The sequence below is a fragment of the Meleagris gallopavo genome, chromosome 3 (assembly GCF_000146605.3).
Source record: "Meleagris gallopavo isolate NT-WF06-2002-E0010 breed Aviagen turkey brand Nicholas breeding stock chromosome 3, Turkey_5.1, whole genome shotgun sequence".
In the NCBI taxonomy this organism is placed as follows: Eukaryota; Metazoa; Chordata; class Aves; order Galliformes; family Phasianidae; genus Meleagris; species Meleagris gallopavo.
Genome location: NC_015013.2, coordinates 7,960,663 through 7,979,624, shown reverse-complemented (window position 1 = coordinate 7,979,624; position 18,962 = coordinate 7,960,663). Strand labels below are relative to the sequence as shown.

Sequence of the window (18,962 nt, the reverse complement as noted above, 5' to 3'; positions counted from 1 at the left end):
TGCAAAACAACAACTACAAAAAAGTCCAGAGAATCATTAACCAACATCTCAGAGAGTTCTGCAGATCCAGATAACTGGATGGGTCTTATTTAGGGACCAGATGAGTGGATCTGAGCTCATTCCTTTAGCTTCAGAGTCTACCTGTAAGTGATGGTTTCACCCAGAGCAGTATATAAGCATTTCAATAAACAGGGCGTGCATTGTGTAGCAAAATCAAAGCTATGCAGTAATAACTACCCTGCAGCTAAATGGATGCTTTTTCCACAGATGAATCCTTTGAGAGATGATGTAGTGTTTAGTCATTCATCTCCTTGTGACTTATTAAGACAATTAACAGGCAAAAAAGTGGTTATTTTGAGTGGCTTTGCTAAGACTACACAGAATGAAGTTCAGGCAGAGTGAGTTTCTATCTCTGTCGGTAGCAGTGTGGAGTGGCCAGGGCTGTGGTTCTCCTCTTAGCTCCCCTTCTAACTAACTGTTTGACCTTGGAAAAATTCCCTGACTGTCCTGGGATTTATGAACTTGAGACAGGAATTGGCTTTTCTAGAAGATTTGCAGGGTCTTGGGGCAAATCTGGACCTGGCTTTAGGGTTCAACCTGATGGGTTTATAATTTGAGAGCTGTGTGCATGAGTTTTGAGGTTTTGACATATAACCAGATGAAAACATAATGGTTTCAGTTGAGTTTTGCTTTGAATTTTTGGGTTCAACTGTACTCCTTGCTTAAAGGCAAGGCCTGAAAGTGGTGAAGCTAACTGAAGAAAGTACCCACTAAGGGCTTCTAGGGGAAAACCCGATAGTTTCACTCCTTCTGATTGAAAATTGAAGGCCTGGCTGTATGTTTTACAGTGGATTTGAAAAACTGCAACTGCCTGTTTCCTGTTCTAGGAGGAGAATGTAAGAGAGGTAGGTATGTAAAGCTGGACACCTGCAGGATGCCTTGGACAGAGGATCTCTACACACAACCCTGGAAACATTGTGAGCAGTAATGAAAGTTTTTACTTTTTAAATTTCCTTGCCTTTCTTCTATTTCTTCCTTCCTAGCCACCCTTCATCCAAACAACGCAATGCAAACAAAACCTGCAGTCAATTTAACTGCAATGTATCTCAAGACTTGCAGGACTGGTCTTTTAACTTCTCTACCAGATGGCAAAGAGATACCATGTTAGTCTGCATGCACTGCATGTCCTTTGTCGAGGTTGCTGTGTTTGGCTCCTACTTTTGGTGACAGAACAAGAAGAAATGGTTTTAAGCTCAAAGAGGATAGATGTAGGTTAGATATAAGGAAAAAATCGTTTACAGTGAGGGTGGCGAGGCACTGGAACAGGTTGCCCAGTGATGTAGTGGCTGTCCCATCCCTGGAGACTTTCAAGGCAAGGCTGACTAAGGCCCTGGGCAACCTGGTCTAACTGTGGTGTCCCTGTTCATTGCAGTGGAGTAGGACTAGATGGCTTTCAGAGGTCCCTTCCAGCACTAAGGATTCTATGATTCTATGATTCTGTTTGCTAGATCCACCTGGCTCTTGCCTGGACATCAGCAATGCTTTTGATGTAGAAGTCTTCCAAGATTGAAAAAGCCAGTGGAGCCTGAAATCAACTCTAGTTTGTCAGTGGCTGAAACTTGTTTTTGTGCTCTAGTGTTATGGACACTCCAACCCATGCCTTGACACGAAGGCAGAGAGCTAAGTAATACAAGTTTAGCAGAAGAGGTTTCTACAAACCATTGCTATGCCATCAGGCAGGGGCATCAAGGCAGAATGAGTGCACTAGTTCTAGGCTGCGTGACACTGATGGCCAGTGCAGGACTCAGCAGGCCCGTGTGGGCTGTGCCCCAACATGGCAATGGTTGGGGCCTACCCTGCTCCACAGTGGGCTGGAGGGACCCTCAAGCCGGCCTGGCTCAGGTCTGAGCCATGGATGGGGTTTGCTGAGGCACCTGGGGCCCAGCAGACCCTGGGGGAGCACTCGGCCAGGCCTAGAGGGGAGCTGTGGTGGGCAGAGTCTGGCACCAGGCTGCCTAACTTCATTCTAAAGCACTAACTGTGATTTTTATGGGGAGAGTTTGCGTGCCAGAAGTATAGCTCTTTTTATTTAGTGAAATATCCTTTGGAAAACTGTAAAATCATGACAGGTTTTCATATTTATTTTACATTCAGCTCAGGATTATACACGATCAGCTTTAGGGCCTTGTAGGAGCCAAGAGAATATAAAGGTTGTCAGAAAATTGGAAGCTTTATACCAGGCTGTTCTGATTTAACTGGCAGACCATTTAAAGTTACTGAGATGTGGGGAGAAGGAGAGGTTTTCAGAAATGTCAGACTACTAAGAAGGGTGCTGCTGCTTCTGGCTGGCACCCATTCTCCAAAGCACTGACCTTGGCACCGGCAGGAGAATGGCAGCAGCATCTTTCAGTTCTATTTTGTTGTTATTGTTCTGAAGTTTCCCCCTCTCTGAATAGATAAGTTTCCCCCGGAGATGTAGTAGCATCTGGGCTTTCTTGCAGCTGAGCTGAAAACTGCCTGATTCCCCGAAATGAAGTGACAGCTTTTAGTCTTCCACAGGAACGTGTGAATGTATTCAGGTTCATTTATAACACAGAGAGAAGAAAATTGATATTAGAGGGGAAAAGATAAAAAGGAAAGAGAAAAAAAATCTTTGAGGGCTTCATCTGCCTGGGCTGGGAAGTGGTATAACAGTAGTATAATGCATCCCCACACTTGAGTCCACGTGAGCAGAGTAGCAATGAGGTACACACGCACGCAGGCTGGGATCCTTGTCAACTAGTCAAATCATTCCTTCATCCAGAGGTATTTTTCTCATTTCTAATAATAATTGCTGAAACTTGGGGCTAGTGCAACACACAAAGATAGCCTTTAATATACACAACGCGGATTACATCGAACTGTGTCCAGTATACAATGACCACATTGTTCCCCTTCTTTTTTTCCACAAAAGTATAAAAGAGCATCATGCTACAGACAGCACATTTTAGTCTGAAGTGGAACTGGCAGAGGATTTCAATGGAAAGTTGATTTATTTCAAGGGATTATGGGAGTCCAGGGATAAAGCTGGCACCTGGCCACAGGGAGAGCCCTTGACCTAGAAGCAGGAACAGTTTTCAAAGCTGTGCATGTACATAACTGAGCAGAACACTTTAATTTAGTGCAGAGCATAACCTGAATTCCTTCTCTGAGGGAAGATGAAAGAAACAGTTTTTACTTCTTAGTAGGACATTAGAAGCTCTTTGCCTATTTTACATCTTATTCCAAGCATTGCAGGAAGCGATTGCTTGTGACAAAAAGGCCACTTTCTTCCCTTTGTAACTGGGGAAGTAAATTGAGCTGCCACTCATAAAGCTGACTGGATACGGGATTAATTTGCTTTTCCTGATAGATGAAGCAAGTTAACAGGCCACTGCAGGTTACTCTCTGAATCAACATATGAAACATAATTTCATTGTCTTTCCTTCCCTCTTCCTCCAGGCCTTGAGCTGTAATTATAAAGACTTCAAATCTCCCTAGTGACATCAGCTGGTTAAAAAAATTTGGATCACAGGAGTAATGTAACCCAGAGTCGGCTTTCTGCAGCACTGTTCACAGTCCAGAGAAAGTCATTCTATACAAAATACTCTTCTGTAACTATGGTCTATTAATGTTAGTGATAATTTTTAGTAAGCTTCACATGGGGACCCATCTAATCCATCGCTTTGACAGGAGGTACAGAGCGCTACAGCAACAGAATTAGTCTTTAATATGATATTTTGGAGCATTTCACAAAGACCTTGTATTAAATCAAACATGCTATAATAATTACATTTGCTAAAACTTCCTAAGCAGTAACAGGCTTCCAGCTCAGCTGCCCTTGAAATCAATCATAAACTCCAGCCGCTTAATTAAGTGCTTTATTCTGCAGCTCCCAGTCCGGCCAAACGTCCGCAGGCATCTGCAGGTATCTGACCTGAATCAAGGACTCCAGGTTTGAGTCCTGTGTTTCCAGACAGCGTGTCTGACTGATAGAGTAAAACCGCAAAATGCCAGATGGTTTCAACATATTACATAGCTCTCTGTATGGGCATCCACCAACAGTGTGTGCCTTCCTGTAAAATTTCACATGCTGAAGCAACTTCTTGCAGTGTGGAGACAGCACGGCATCTGAAAACAAAGATTTAATGGTACTGGTGTTGCTCAGCCTCCTGTCAACTTCTGGACTGGGAAAAATTTTCAGCTGTTCTAAAATTAGAAGATAATGTAGTGCTGGCTAGAATAGGGCATAGTCTGGGCAGGCTTCTTTGTTATCAGCTTCCTCGTTGAACTTTAATCCCTGTTTTTATGACCATTCAGCTGTTTTGGGTTTAGCTTGCATCATGGTCACAGACTGCCAGCCCTGTTTGATTTGCATGGTGATTTTGCCACGTGCATTCAAATGAGATTGATGAGTTCACCTCACCTGTTAGTTCCAGCAGGGGACTACGGGACCTTCCTATCCCACGGTGTCCCTGGCTGAGAGCACAAGAGCTGCAGGGCAGCCAAGTGGAGGCTCTGCAAACCTGGATGGCTTAGGTGCCAGGGGGGGCTGCTTGGTGGTCCAGGAGGCAGGCAGTGGGCTCCTTCCACCGTGTTACCTAAAACAGTCTCAACTTTGGTCTCCTAACAGGCTAGGTGCTCTGTGGGTTTCCTGATAACTCTCACTCAAGTTCCCCGAATCTGTAGAGAAATGGCAAAGGGCTGCTGGGCAGGTTTGTGTGGCTTGGATTAGTGCTGGCACTTGAAACTCTGGATCTAGCACTGGTACTGTAGAAGTTACAAGCAGCAAAGTGCATGGGCTCAAACCTGACTGCCTTTGTTAAGCAGGGGAGTTTGAGAGCCCCTCCCAGGGCAGGAACCACTGCAGCAGCATGTTCAGAGGCTCAGGCCAAGGCTTCCAGAGCTGCCATCCCATCTCCTGTCCTGTCCTGCCCTGCCTTGGCCTAGCCCCATACCTCACCAGGAATCAGGGCTGATGTGAACGTGGGCCTGCATTAACTCAGACAGTTGCCATTGCACCAGAGATGGTGCTAATAGATGGAGATGGAGACCACATTCTCCATTCCCTTCCCCTCATGAATCCAGTGTGATTAAACGTAGACCAGCGCTAAGCCCAAATACAAGCAGTATGCATTTTTGTGTGTTAGCACATACAAGTCTTAGTTATAGGCTTATGCCCTGATGCATATATCCCCTTGGCCATTCTCCCCATGAGTCTTTTCTGAAGAAGTCTTGGGTCTGAAATGTTACAAGTTCTCCAGGAGTTGCTGAAGACCTTGCAAGCAAGGCTACCTGAGCCCATAGCACAGCCTTCTGGGGAAGGCACAGTGCACTGGGATTTCATGAAGAGATGGGGAAGACCAGAGGAATGCATTTTCTTTAAAGAATAAAAAATTGTAAATATTATTTCTTTGTGTGCTAAAAGCCCTTTGTGGGCAGGTTACCAGAGACACCCCATGCTGACAGCTGAGCCTGAACTCACATTCAGTTTGTGTTGTAACTCCCCTTCTTGGCATTGGTACCAGTGAATTTGTAATCAAATACATGGCAGCTGCACCAATGGGCCAACAGAGTCACTTTTAATTCATGTCTGTGGTTCGGTGGGGAAAATATAATTATGAAACCCCTTGGGAAATGGCTGTCTTGATGTGGCCAGGCATCTTACCCATAGCTAATATTTATGCAGCATCTTTTTACTGACAGGAAAAAAAAAAAAGAAAACAACAAAACAAGACAGAAGATTAGAAACACTTTGTAGCTTTTACACAGCAAGAAAACATGTAGCTGATTTTACTGTGTGTTGCCCATAATCACTCCGTTCCCAATCTACTAATTATAGCAAAGAACAGCTGAACTCCAATGACAGTAGTGTTAACCGAATAAAATTTTAGTTACTTCAGCTTCAGTGAATAATTTGTCTTCCTCAACTTGATTTACTAATATCTGAGTTGACAAGGCTCCCCATTCTGAGTATTCATTTTATAGTTAGAGAGGGATTGTTTATAATTTACAGTTTTAAGTGTGAGCGCCATTATTTTGAGCTGTCAAATGGCATCTGTTATCGTACATAGCTCATCATATGTCAGTGCCACAAAAACAAAGCAAACCAGACACAGAAGCAGTTTTATGAGTACCCTGCAACATTCAACAGTGTAAAAGCAAATATATTTTGAAAGGGCAGGGGGCTTGTACAGTGGAGTGAGTCTGTGTTATGTGTGTGGCATTCATTCATATCAGCCATGTGATTCAGGTTCAACTCTGTGCTTCCCAGAGTGGGGTAAAATCCAGGGTAAGATTTGTTTGTAGGCATTAGGTTGTCTCCATCACCAAGCTATCACTGCAGGCATCCTGAGGCTCTAAACACAGGCTTTCCAGGAGATAGCCTAGGTATGTTCAGCCTCTGTAGTACAACTTACAGGGAGACTGTAACCAGAAGATCTAAATAAGATATAACCATGTGGAGGCAAACTCCAGCATAGCTGTCTTTGCCAGTACTGACAGGAGCAAGCCATTTCAAAGCATGCTGGAATCGAATGTTGTTTACCTTGTGACCAAAAAAAAAACTAACAACCCCAAGCCGCTTCAATGAACCCAAGCAAGAAACCTGTCAAAAGGGTTAGTTATGAATCTTTGTTTTCTTTATGCTTAGTTATAAATCCTTATTTCATTTTGTTTGTTTGTTTACCTGCTGAGCACAGTAACACAGCAGTAAGAGAGGTTCTCTTCACTCTCCCTTGCTGGAGAGGGCAGAGAGTCTCGACAGTGCAGCTGCCACCAGGCAGTTCTGCTCTTGTTGGCCTAAATGGAACTGCACGAGGCTTTTCCAATTCTGGCAAGAGCACCTTTTTCCAGTCATGCTACAGCTTTGAACTCATAGCATTGTTCTGTTGCTATGATTATCCTGCTTCTTCCTACAAAAACATCAGTTGCACCTTCACTGATCAAACCAAACCATGCACTGACGCATAGGAGCTTAACTGTGTTCTGCACGGGCTTTCTATGCAGCTAAAACTGTAGCCTAGCAAGCCTTGACAGAGCATTTTTTTCCAGAGTAAAGCTGATTGTCTACAGCTGTAATAGTAGCTCACGCTTATCTCAGCTGAAGCTGTGGATTCTCATCACTGTGAAAAATCAGGCCTTATGTTACCTGTTAAAGACCACACAGCTCGTCGGTGCTGTGCGCTGTACTTTTTCCAGCTATTCATGGACTCGCAGACGTAGAAGGTTTAGAAGAACATGAAGAAACATCTTTAAATGTCATAAAGTTTAAACAACAAAAGCTTGTGCATTGCTGGTTACATCAAGCATTTATTGTTCCATTCTACTTCGCATTTCCTTTGATCTATTTTTAAGTCATTGCAAACTTTGTTAAAACCTAAATTCCGCAACCTCTCCCTAGAAGTGTCCTTTTGACTTGGGCTCACGTTTTGAGTTAGCAGCCTATTGCTTTTGTATCACTAAAATGCCAAGATTTTAATGGAAAGCTTTATTAAGTTTCCAAATGCTTTTGGCCAATAACAAGAAAAGTTCAGCTCAGTAGTTTTAATCTCAAAAACATCAAATCAGTATTCTCTGCATGCGTGAAGAGCCATGCAGCTCTTAAGAAGATTAAGGCTATAAATTCTAACATTACAGGGGCCAATGCTCTCACAGTCCAGATCAGGCCAGGTTATTTTATGCAAGTTGTTCCACATGTGAATATCAAGGACTATTGATAGCTTTTGGGTTTGCCCAGCCTTTTTTCCCCCTTGTTCTCAGGTATGCCATTTGAAGAAGGCAAATGCGTTGCTTTTTCTTCCGTGCTACGTCGCTGCTTTGTTTTAATGCTAAGTGACAAATTATATCATTTTCATTATCAGCGCAGCTCGGAAAGCCATTTGTTACTCAAAGACATCAGGATCAGCAGTCAGCCACCTCAAAATAAGCAGCTGTAAATCTGGAGTGCCTATACTTTCTAAATGGAGAGAAGCTTTTACATTAATCTCCTGGACTTGCTGAGTAGCTGGTACCGTGCCCAAACGCAAGTTAAACTCGATTAGTAAAAATAGACATGATGTGGCAGTTCAATATATGGCATTTAAGCGTGTGTCCTACAGACTACAAGTGTGCAGTTCAGGTCCCAAAGAATGAGTTTCATACGTATGATTCAGTTATTTTTGTGACTGCCAAATAGCTTGTGAAAATGATGGAGAAGTTTTATTTCCAGAGAGGCAGTGGTGCTGCCATTGACAGGTGTCAGTGTGGGGATGCTCAGCTGACTGCTGCTGGGACTGTGAGCGTTCAGCCTCACTGAATCACAGCATTTTCAGCGGACAGTCGAGAGCCGGTATGCAAACCAGCTTCAGCATCCACATGTTGTACATATGGAGCATTACAAGGAATGTACGCTTCTAAGCAGATAAAAGACATTTGCAACAAGCAGACACTTCTGGGAGCTTTGTTCTATGTAACAGAGCAAGCCTGGATTCACGAATTTGCAGCTTAAGCCTTACGGGAAAGTCTGCTTCTTTACCCTGCTAGCAGCGTGGCAGGCTACACCTCTTTTTCATGGCAAGCTGATCAAAGGGAAGTTATTCAAGTGCAAGTTGTGCGTATGGCGGCGCTGGGCCGAGCAGCAGCAGTGAGGCTGGGGCGTGGTGTGCTTGACCTTCAGGGCCTTTGTCTTCGGCTCCGTTCGCTTCCTGCGTCGGCCTGGTTTCAGGCAGGAGCGCGATGCAGAGAGGGCCTGTTTGTTTTCCGTGCATGCTATGATAGGCTGCTGTTGTGTCAGGACGTGCAGCGCGCAGGATAAAGCACCCTGCTTATTATAGCCTCGTTAAAAGGCCCGTCAGTATTTCCATTTCAAATTCCTATTTTCAGGGGTAGTTTACTACTGAGCCGTAACAAATTGCAGGCAGGAAACTTGGCAGTCGTGTTCCCAGTCTAAGAGCAAATTCTTTTACCAGCTTTAAATAAATAAATTAATTAATATTAATGGCATGCGCTCCCTGCGTGCAGAATAGAGGAGGCTTTATTATTATTTGGTTTTGTCTTATCCTCGAAACAAAAGATGAAGACGAAGGGGAGTATTTACATTCCAAAGGTCCCTAACCAGGAGTGTAGGGAAGGGCCCAGGAGCAATGCCACTGGGTGGTGGAGGCTGTCAGTGGGTGGGCACTGCTGGCAAATGGGCTCATCCTCCAGACAGAAATACCGGTATGGAAGGGACATTAATCAATGCTAACCAGAGATAAGGAGCCTAGGAGAGCAGGAGAAAGCATCATACATCACAAGTAGTTACACCGCCGACAAGCTACAGCTTGATAACCACGATGGGAGAGAGGGAAATTCCTTGAGGTTAGTTTAAAAAGGAACAAAAATCAAAACAAAGCAAAATAGCAACACCGCACAGTCGGAAGGGTTTGAAGGGGAATAACTAATAGCCAAAACATTCCCCTGGTAAACGTATTTTCGGTAGACTGTAGCGGTCCTGACTTTTATTATACAGCCGGGGTTTTAAGTGCTGAAATAAGGAAAAAACAATTTTTATTTTTTTTTTTTCCTGTTATCCAGACAGCAGAGATTTCAAGCTGGTAAATGCTCCCAGCTTACCTTTCTTTCCACTGAAGACTGGAGCGCTATAAGGAGTCTGGGAACTGTTGACCATAAACTACCTGAATCCAATATGCCATTCAAGGAAAGTACAGCCACAGGAATAGCAGACTGAGAGAAAACAGTGTGCAGGAACTTAAGAAACCCACTGAAAATTTTGTCTAGTAAAAAGCATTAAAAATGCTAACATTTAGGAAGATGAGTGAATCCTAAGAATCATAGAATCATGGAATCGCAAGGTTGGAAATGACCTGCAAGATCATCTGGTCCAACCGTCCTCCCATTACCATTGGTACCACAAGCCACTAAACCATATCTTGTAGCTCCTCATCCAGACAATCAAGAAGAAACAAGACAGTCAACAAGAAACCAGAGTAAGTAAAGTTTCTTCAAAGAACAAATAAAAGGGGCTAGGTTGCAGTTCTTGGAATTTCTTTAGTTTTGCTTTTGGGAAATTTGAATTTCATATGTTAAAATAAGAAAATGTTGTCATTTCACCCTTGGGAAGATCTGTCTTTTTGCCCCACTGACCATATGCTATTTCTGAACAATCAGCTGGTGTTAAAAATCCAACTGTTTCTTGAAAGAGAACTGTTCCCAGAGATATGTGTGTCTAACAGTGGAGTGTTCGAATGAATCTTTCACTGTAGACGCATAACCTGTGTCAATTGCCTGGGGAGGAAGCTTGGCCTCATCTAACTGCTGTGAGCATCTAGTTAAAACAGGAAAGGGGCATCGATCCTCATTTAGACATCTGAGGGATTACTAGAATGTAAACAATGATCTTAGGAAATCACAGAAAGAGTAACTTCAATACAAAGGCTTTTATTTCAACTACAGAAATCATGCATGTATTGTGATCTCACTGGAGAGACCTTAAGTGTGCGCAAGGTTGAGATAAATATGTCCTGGTTCAGGTAACAGCTTTTGGAGGCCAGATCATGACTCTTGTACAAATGGAGCCTTTCAGGACTCTCGGGAAGCCCGCAAGCTCTCCCCCTGCAGTATTCAGGATGATCGTTCCAGGCAGCTCCGAGGAACCGATCAGCTTGGCAGAGACTCAGGCTGAGCTGAAAGCTTCTGGGAGCATTCCTGGGAACCTCTGATACTGTGTAGAAACTCTAGTGAGAGACAACACAGGGGCTGGGATGCTTGCCCAGATTGTAAACTGTGCAGGAATTTCTTTACAGCTGATAAGTGCTGCCCAGGACCCTGTGAAGATTATATGCTCTGTCAAAATAGCGCAGATCTCAGAGGTATCTCTGGGGTGTACATGAGTGCATGCTACTCTGCAGTGGGGAGCTCTGTCTCCACTGCCCCCTCCTGCCACATGGCTTGTCTGTGTGAATTATTGAAGGACTGCTAGCTGTTTCCCACCTTCCCTACTCATGTCCCCATCCCTCTTTATGATTTTAACCAGCAGAGGGAAACAGAGGGGTTCAAAAATTAGAGGGCTTAGGTATAATAAATAATGAAAGCTCTGCTGAATTTGTATCCTCCTATATAAACATAAAAAGAGCTGGAGCCATAAAGCAGCAAGGGAGATAACACCTAGCAAATATGACTTCAGTTTGCAAGATTATAGCAGTGTATTAAGAAAATAAATCAAAAAAATAATAATGCATTAAATTAAATTAAAAATTAAAATTATTAAATTAAAAAATCGTCACGTATAAAAAGACCACAGGTGCTGGTGGGGGGGGGTAGTAGTTTTATGTGCAACTCTCATGTTTGATTCTGGGCATAGCATTACTGCTGGGGAAGGTCAGCTAAAAGGAGCAGTGATCATAGAATAGCAGCAAAAGCACTTGTGGGGAGGCAGAAGTGGTCACAGCTGGCAATCTCTCTGGGCTAATTTATATTGCATTTACCGGCAGGCAAAGGGTGTTCATCCTTGCAATTACTGCAGAGTAGCTAGTGTCCTGTAAAACCACACCCTTGATTGCCTCACCATACCTTGTTCACAAAGGCATACCCTCAAGCACATAGTAAACTTTAAATATGTGATTCAGAATCATTACGACAACAGGACAAGTTGTACACCTTAAAGCTGACACCACGTTTACACATCTCAGCTGACGATGGGCCAAACAAGGGAGAGAAACGACTTAATTTTTTCTGTCCTAACAAATGGGATTTATCGTGGAAAGAAAGTGGAGAGACAGATTAGATGGCATGAAAATCACTGGGTAATCCAACTTTTGTAGCATTTCAGACTTCTGAGACCTGAGCTGCATGTCAGCATGTGAAATAATCCTCTGAGGTTGCTGGGAGATGTCCTATCGCTTCAGATTTTTAACACCAGAGTAGGTTGGTTGACAGGGATAGTTTGTGAAATGGAAAGGGTTTCAGTCAGCCTGTGTTGCTCAACAAGTATGAAAAAAATGTAGATAGTATCCTGGTTTTATTTTTGTTTATACTGATACTGTTTTCTTTTGTCCTTGATATGTAGAATTGTTGATTTTCTGAGTCCTTGGCTAAGCTTTTGGAAAAGGGGATAATAATGCTTGTAATCCACTGTGTCACCACTGTTTTGCAAGATAACAGATTAATTTTTATGGTCTCTATTTGACAGGCAGAAGAACAGAGGCAATGAAGGTGTGACAAGACTAAGACCGAGATGGAGAAGTCTTCAAATAAAGTGGTTTGTGTAACAACAGCATAGACTAGGCCTTCCCAACTTGGAAGGACAACTAAAGGGGAGTAAGAGAGATGTCTGGGTAGCATGGAGGGTGTGGTTAAAGATTGGCTTCTCTGACTCAGTGCAAGATCCAGGAGCATTGAACGTAGCAGAAACAAACCTGTGCAATGCAACATAGTATGATGTGAATGCATAAAGTTTACATGTGCTCATGGGGAGACTGCACAAGTCTTGAAAGATAAATTTGTCAAGGTTGAGGCAGAAACCACATCCCACTTGAGATATCCTTGAGCTGAAAATAGCAGAAGGCTGGGGAATATGTGGAAGAAGTAGTATGTGGCTGCCCTTGCCTTCTAAAGCATCTGCTTATGACCACTATTGTCTTATGGCCACTGTATGGCCATTATGTCCTTTTGCACAAAGAAAATGAGGGTATGAGCTGTAAATCTATAGCGAGGAACCATTTAAGAACTGGTATCTCTGGCATGGGAATAGCTTGTGATGAGATGGTCCTGCCCCCAGGTGCCCAGTCCACTCTTTTAGCTATTCTCAACCCCAGGACAGAACAATCCCGATGGTAGGAAGTACAGCTCACAAGGGCTTGGATTTTATTATTATGGGAGAAGCCTCGTGGCAAAAGACACACACATTGAGAGAAGGCTGAAGATGTGCTCTGAGCAAGTGTTCCTGATGTACTGGGATGCCTTGCTAAATTCCTGTTGAGAAGACTGTTTTCACAATGCTGTGTTTTTTTCTTGTAATTGCTATGTGCTAATAGACTTCCAGAACTTTGAATAGGTATCTATCACTACATTATGTACAAATAAATAAATGATATCATATGAGGACAATATGAGAGCCGATGCAAGTTACAAAGACAGGTGCAAATGGAAACTCTTCAGTGGAAAAAGTAGGAAGAGAGAAAGAGAGAGACATAATAAGACATTTTATCCAAGATGGGAACAATTATTATAGGAAAGCCTCTGCTGAAGGGTACAGAAAGAACATGAGAATCTAGAAGATCTCTGAGGGCGAGGTGCTGCCTTCGTATAGTAAGAAGTCAAAGCAGTGCTGGTCTAGTTTTGAACAAATCTACATATGCTGAAATAATTCTAATTTAACCACTGATGACTTGTCACTTTTCTCAGGACATTTTTTAAATTACAGAGTTTTGGAGTTCCTTAGGATACCACATCCCCAGCGCCTAGCAGAAGAAACTAGAAAAACACCACTTCAACTTGTAATTGGATACAAGGTAAATGTTTACTATGCTTACCTACCTTGTTGGTCAAAGGCTTGCAAGCTGAGGACTTCCTACCCTGCAAGCAATTGACTGTTCTGTCATGTCTGCACTCCTTCTCTGCCTGAAAATTTTTCTGTGGATTGTGACTATGGATTAAGTCTTAGAGGGTACTGCAATTGCTTCATCCCTTATTCATCCCACTTAAATTTTTGTTTGATGTTTATGCACTAAGTCTTCATTAATGTGCTCAAAGTGGCCGCAGATTTGTGGCACGCAATACCTTTTGAAAACAGCAACAACAAAAAAGAAAATATAACACATTCTCTTCCGTGTACAAGATACATATATTGCAGGACTATCGTTGACTGTGCTTTAGATTACTACAATGTTAGTGATTGACTTTCCTTTAACATTACTGTGAATAGATAGGTGCAAAATAACTCTAGTATTGGACATAAAGCAACTTATACTTATCTCTTTCTTGAAACCAAGGCAGGAGCCCAGATGTGCCAATATTGGCTGAATTTTGTAAACTTCAGTTCTGAATACGCATGAAAGCTTTGGGGCCAAGGCCCTTGTGTGTCCTATTTTGTGGAGAGGTAGAGACAATGTGGGGAGAAAAAATAGCTGTTATTCATATGGTGCACTTTTCTCAACAAAAGATGTCATAAAGATTTTTAGCATGTGGACAAACGTGTGAAGCCTTGGCAGCAGGATTAAGCATATTGGTTCTGCAAATTTGTTAGGTTGCTGATCCAGGTAGAACGGATTTCTTCAATAGACCAGAAAAGCTCACTTGTGGCTGTGAAAGTACTGAATTGTCAAAAATCCATGTTTTCAATTCCTAAGTCTGTTCAAACAGGTAAACAGCTCATTGTAGCCCCTTCTCCTCCCATGAGCACTCACTCCACTTAGCAAAATATGAATATTATTGATGAGCGAGCCTGTAACAGGCTTTAGAAACCACACTGCCTTATATGCAGGAAAAACACTTTAAGAAAGGACAAGAGTTATTTCCCAATCCAAAGTGTTTACATGATAGATGCTAATCTAATCTGTCTAGACCATAACGCCCGTAACAGAGAAAAAACTGGCAAGGGAACTCCCAGATAAGTCTCTGTACCAGGTATGGTTTAAAGGGACAACTCGAGTGGACTCTGGCTTCTCAGTGCCAGAAGCAGAGAGCCCTTTCCGAGAAAGTGGCCAGTGAATTCTCATTACTTCTTTGCCTTCCTTTTGGTTGAATGTTAATCCTCATTAACAACACTGCCTTGATGGTCCTGGAAGCCAAGAATTTTCCATGCGATGGAGCCTTCCCTCTGTTCCCTGCTGGTGGACTTTGACCCCAATATGAAGTGATCGCTTCTAGGAGGGAGACAGCAGCTGAGCTTCTGCTCCTGCCTGACCCCTTTGCTCACACCACCTGCAGGCTTAAGGGCAGTGTCAGAAGACCAGGATGTGGACAGAGGCCTCTGACATCTTGACACCGTAGGCTGCAAAGCACTTAACAACCCGTGGTGGTTCTTACTCGAGCGTGCCTAGACCAATTGAGCACCTCTAGAGAAGCACTTAGCATTTTTATTTTCCACTGGTCACTGCTGGAACAGCATTTAGGGCTAGGTTTGGCTGTGGTCCATCCCAGGGCCACTACTGGTAGCTTAGCTGCTTTTCCTTGTGCCTCAATGACAACTAACTGACAACATATTCAAAAGATGAAATCTGTCTCAATTTTAAGACTTCAGAGGAGTCATCAGTTTTTGTTCCCTTAATGAATTGCTTTCTCTATTTAAAAAACAAACAATACCAACCAAACAGAAAAGCATCGTGTGTCACATCTACACTGAAGGAGATATTTTCATTTTATAGCTATTGAAGCTATTGTTATTTTAAAGGGGAACTTGACTGCTTCTTTTTAAAAAACAAGACAGTGATGAGGTACACATTTTTTACCTTGATATCCCATTATCTATCTGATAAGATATGACAAAAATGTTTTGTTCAGTGACCCTGCAGCCCATACACAGGCGCAGTAAAGAAATCAATGGCAGCCTTTCCTTTGAATTCACTTGCAAAGGACCTCAGCATTTTAGACCAGAGAGTTTTCTGACCTCACCATTTTAAACCATAGAGTTTTCTCTTTGAGAAAGTGTAATACTACATACTTGCTTAGTCTTCATGAGTACTTGGCTGTGGCTTCACTAAATGTTAATTTGTATGAGATAATTGGTGTGGCTTTAAAGAGACAGCATTTGTTCTCCACTCTCATTTCCTTCCATCTGAAAACAATCCCAGCTAAGAGTTTTGGAGACAGTCATCAACCTCCCTGTTCTGACAGGGATACACTCATTTCTAGGCGAATACACGAAAAATAAAGATGTTAGTCATACATTATTGTGTTCACACAAGTGGCACTTCAAGTTAAAGAATACATTCTAAATATGTTATTGTTCAGGTCGTGTACGTGTTTAACTTCCCAGAGGAAAGCATACCTTAATTAGCCAGCTGTAATCCAAATTACAGTTTCTCATTCGTTAAAGCTGTTAAAATACCTTAAATCAGCTGCCTATGTCTGAAATAACAATGAAAATAACTGCATTTGCAAAAATTATCTGAATGCAAGCAGGCTATAAATAGAGAGGAGGTGGATTGGACAGTCTGCAGATCCTGAGTTGGAATAAAAACATCATACTTAAGCCAAAAACATGACAACCAATATTTTCTGTTATAAAAACATTTGAGATTAATTTAGTTTTTTTATGAAAGCTGTCTGAGATTGAAATCGAGAGCAAAGTTCTCTGTTTATTTATGAGCCAGCACTGATACCTGAAGCATAAAGCAAGGGACCTTCAGAGAAATGCCAGCAAACTTTTGACTATTGGAAAATCCTTCTTGCCATGGAATAACACTTGTCATCTGAGCAGATTGTATGACAGGTCTGTGAGGTGGATTACTACTGTCCACTAGAGGCTGTAATGAGACCAACAATGTCATTTTATGACAAATTGAAGTCTTAGACTGTAATGATCGATAATTGTAAAATCACTGTTCACATGCAGTGCGTCGTCAATCACTGGATTTCCCTGAATGTGGATAGTTAAAAAAAAAAATAAATAAATCCAACTTATGTTACCTCTTATTTTCCTATTTTTTACAGATACTGATTACATAAAGCATGCATGTTGATGGCGCGACATCAGTGCACTGAAAGACAGTTTCTCCTAGACAACGTGCCTCCTGCACGTCAAACTGATGACTGTCTTTTGGTCAAGAATGTGTTCAACTGGGAGTCTGACCAGTTTCAGCATGCTACTGGCAGGAAGCACTGCTCGAGTGGGTTCCTGTGTCCAACTCACACCGTGGTGCTGGAGCCCTGATCTGCACGTACTGCACTGCCACAGTGCCTCTCTCCATTCTCAATGTCAGAACTGTCCTGGTCTGCAATTGTGTCTATTTTCTGAAACAAATGACTTTCACCTCTGGCACAGTTCTGCACGTCTGGGTCAATAGACTGCACTGCCTTGATAGACAATGAGGGACCTTTGTCCTGGCCGTGGCAGCACATGAGACCTTGCTCAGGTGCTGCTTCCCACCCTCGGTGCCCCCACCATGCTGTGTGCTGCTCGCTGCTGGGGGAATGCTTTGAGCCCTGCCATAGGTCCTCAAAAGAGGAACTGCAGAGGCATAATGGCATCTTGTGATGTGGAAGCGCATCCTGCATACCAGGCAATGCCAGCAAAGGCACCGTCCCCTTATCTCTGTTATGTAACCACCATCAAAACGAAGGTGAGTTTGTGAACCTGATGTGGTTGCCTGCAGTTACGGCACTTCCCCAGGACATGGGCAGAGACTGCCTTGCTGGGAAAAAATACTGCTTTGGTTTACAACTGACGTACGCTCTTCCAACTTTGAAGCAGAAACATGGACAAAGATTTAAAGCCAGAGGCTGGTTCATAGCAAAAAGTGTGGGTCCTGCGGCAAACACCATGGCCACAGGATGGAGGAACACACAAGCCTCTTTACACAGCCTGCCGCAGAAGGGAAAGTTGCCCAAAGCTTGCTTCAGCATGAATGTGGCTTCTCTTCCACGGCGTGTGCCACACCTCTTGGCAAGGTGAAGGTTTGAGAAGGAAAGATTCCTTTCTCCTGAGGTAACAGGAGTACAACTGGAATAAAAAAGGTGGCAAGAGGGAGAATGCCGCGTCTGCAGAACAGAATGCAGAGGATGGGGTGGCAGCTTCTGTGGGGCCTTCACTTGATTTCCAGCTGTCTCCAGCCTCTGCTTCTCTCCCATGGTTCCTTCATTAAATCAATGAACCTTGCATTAGCTGGGTGAGGATATTTTTGCTGTCTGCCACATGGCCATAGATGCACCATCTCATTGCTGAGTGGCACGTTCGTCCAGACATACGGGCCTGCTGTTGTCCCCAGAGCGCTCTGAAACAGGCAATCACTTTGGGTTATGTAGCGAACCTGATCTGGAGAGGTAGAAGTTGCATTGTTAAAATATCCTTATGCTCATAAAGCCAGTCTATATGACAGCACCAGCTCTCAGTCAAGAGCTGTGCAGATTAGCACATTCTCTAGGAAATACGGAGGATGAGTACAGTCATTCATAGAAGGGACTCTGCTTTGCTGAGCTGCATACCGACAGAGCTCTAGGGTCTTTCGCATCCAGACTAATGCTCGTTCCAATGCTAAAACACGGTGGTACTACCTGTGGACACACACATGACACATCTGCACTAGAGACATCTGCTTGGAGCTCACAGCTGTGCTGGGGGCGGATTGGAAGAGGCTCAGCCAACAGCCTGCTCTGGGCAGCCACAACACGGGGAGCGAGCAGGGCGCTCTCGGAGCCCTTCTGGGGTGAGACCCAGCCTTGGGGGTTTATGTAGCATTTCGTGCGGTGACTTTGGGATGGGGAGAGGCTTTCTCGGCGCCGTGCCTCCCTTCCTGATACCAAAGCAGAGCGAGCGGTTCCCTGTGCGGCAGTCGGGTTGCCAGCAAGCAGAGCAGACGCTGTCCTGTGGCTGTGTTCCTCCCATTCATTTATTCTGGGAGAGGCGGGCAGTGGTCTGCGCGCAGCCGGGAGAAACGAGCGAGAATCCTGCCGGAGCGTGTGCGAGGAGCGCAGCGGGAGCGAGTACCCAAACATGCGTGGTGCAGCCCTGCCTGCCTCGTAGTGCGGCGACGGAATGAGTCAGAGCCTCTTTGGTCTGAATGAAGTGGAAGGTACTCTCTACAAAGCGACTCGAGCATACGCCAAGGATCCGGAAAAATAAAACTAATTCAGAAAACGGGAGTGGGATGCGGGCTCCTGTTCTACAAAGCTTCACAGCTCTCCACGGCAAAACGCAATATGGCATCTTAAATAAAATCACCCTCCCCTGACTCTCACGGCGCTGCCTCCGAGCCGTCCCCGGCTCCCTGGCGCGCGTTTATTTCCTCCCTTAGCGACAGCCCGGC

The 18,962-nt window shown here is 43.7% G+C and overlaps 1 long non-coding RNA gene across 2 annotated transcripts in view; it reads left to right on the top strand.

Moving 5' to 3' along the window:
• Positions 1–18,935, top strand: part of LOC104910097 — a 122,454-nt gene extending 103,519 nt beyond the window's left edge. For both annotated transcript variants that reach the window (XR_004159129.1, XR_002112955.2), the window contains 4 exons: positions 9,574–9,986; positions 12,188–12,256; positions 13,421–13,508; positions 16,651–18,935. This is a non-coding gene — a long non-coding RNA (uncharacterized LOC104910097). The remainder of the gene's footprint in view (positions 1–9,573; positions 9,987–12,187; positions 12,257–13,420; positions 13,509–16,650) is intronic.
• The last annotated feature ends 27 nt before the right edge of the window (positions 18,936–18,962 follow it).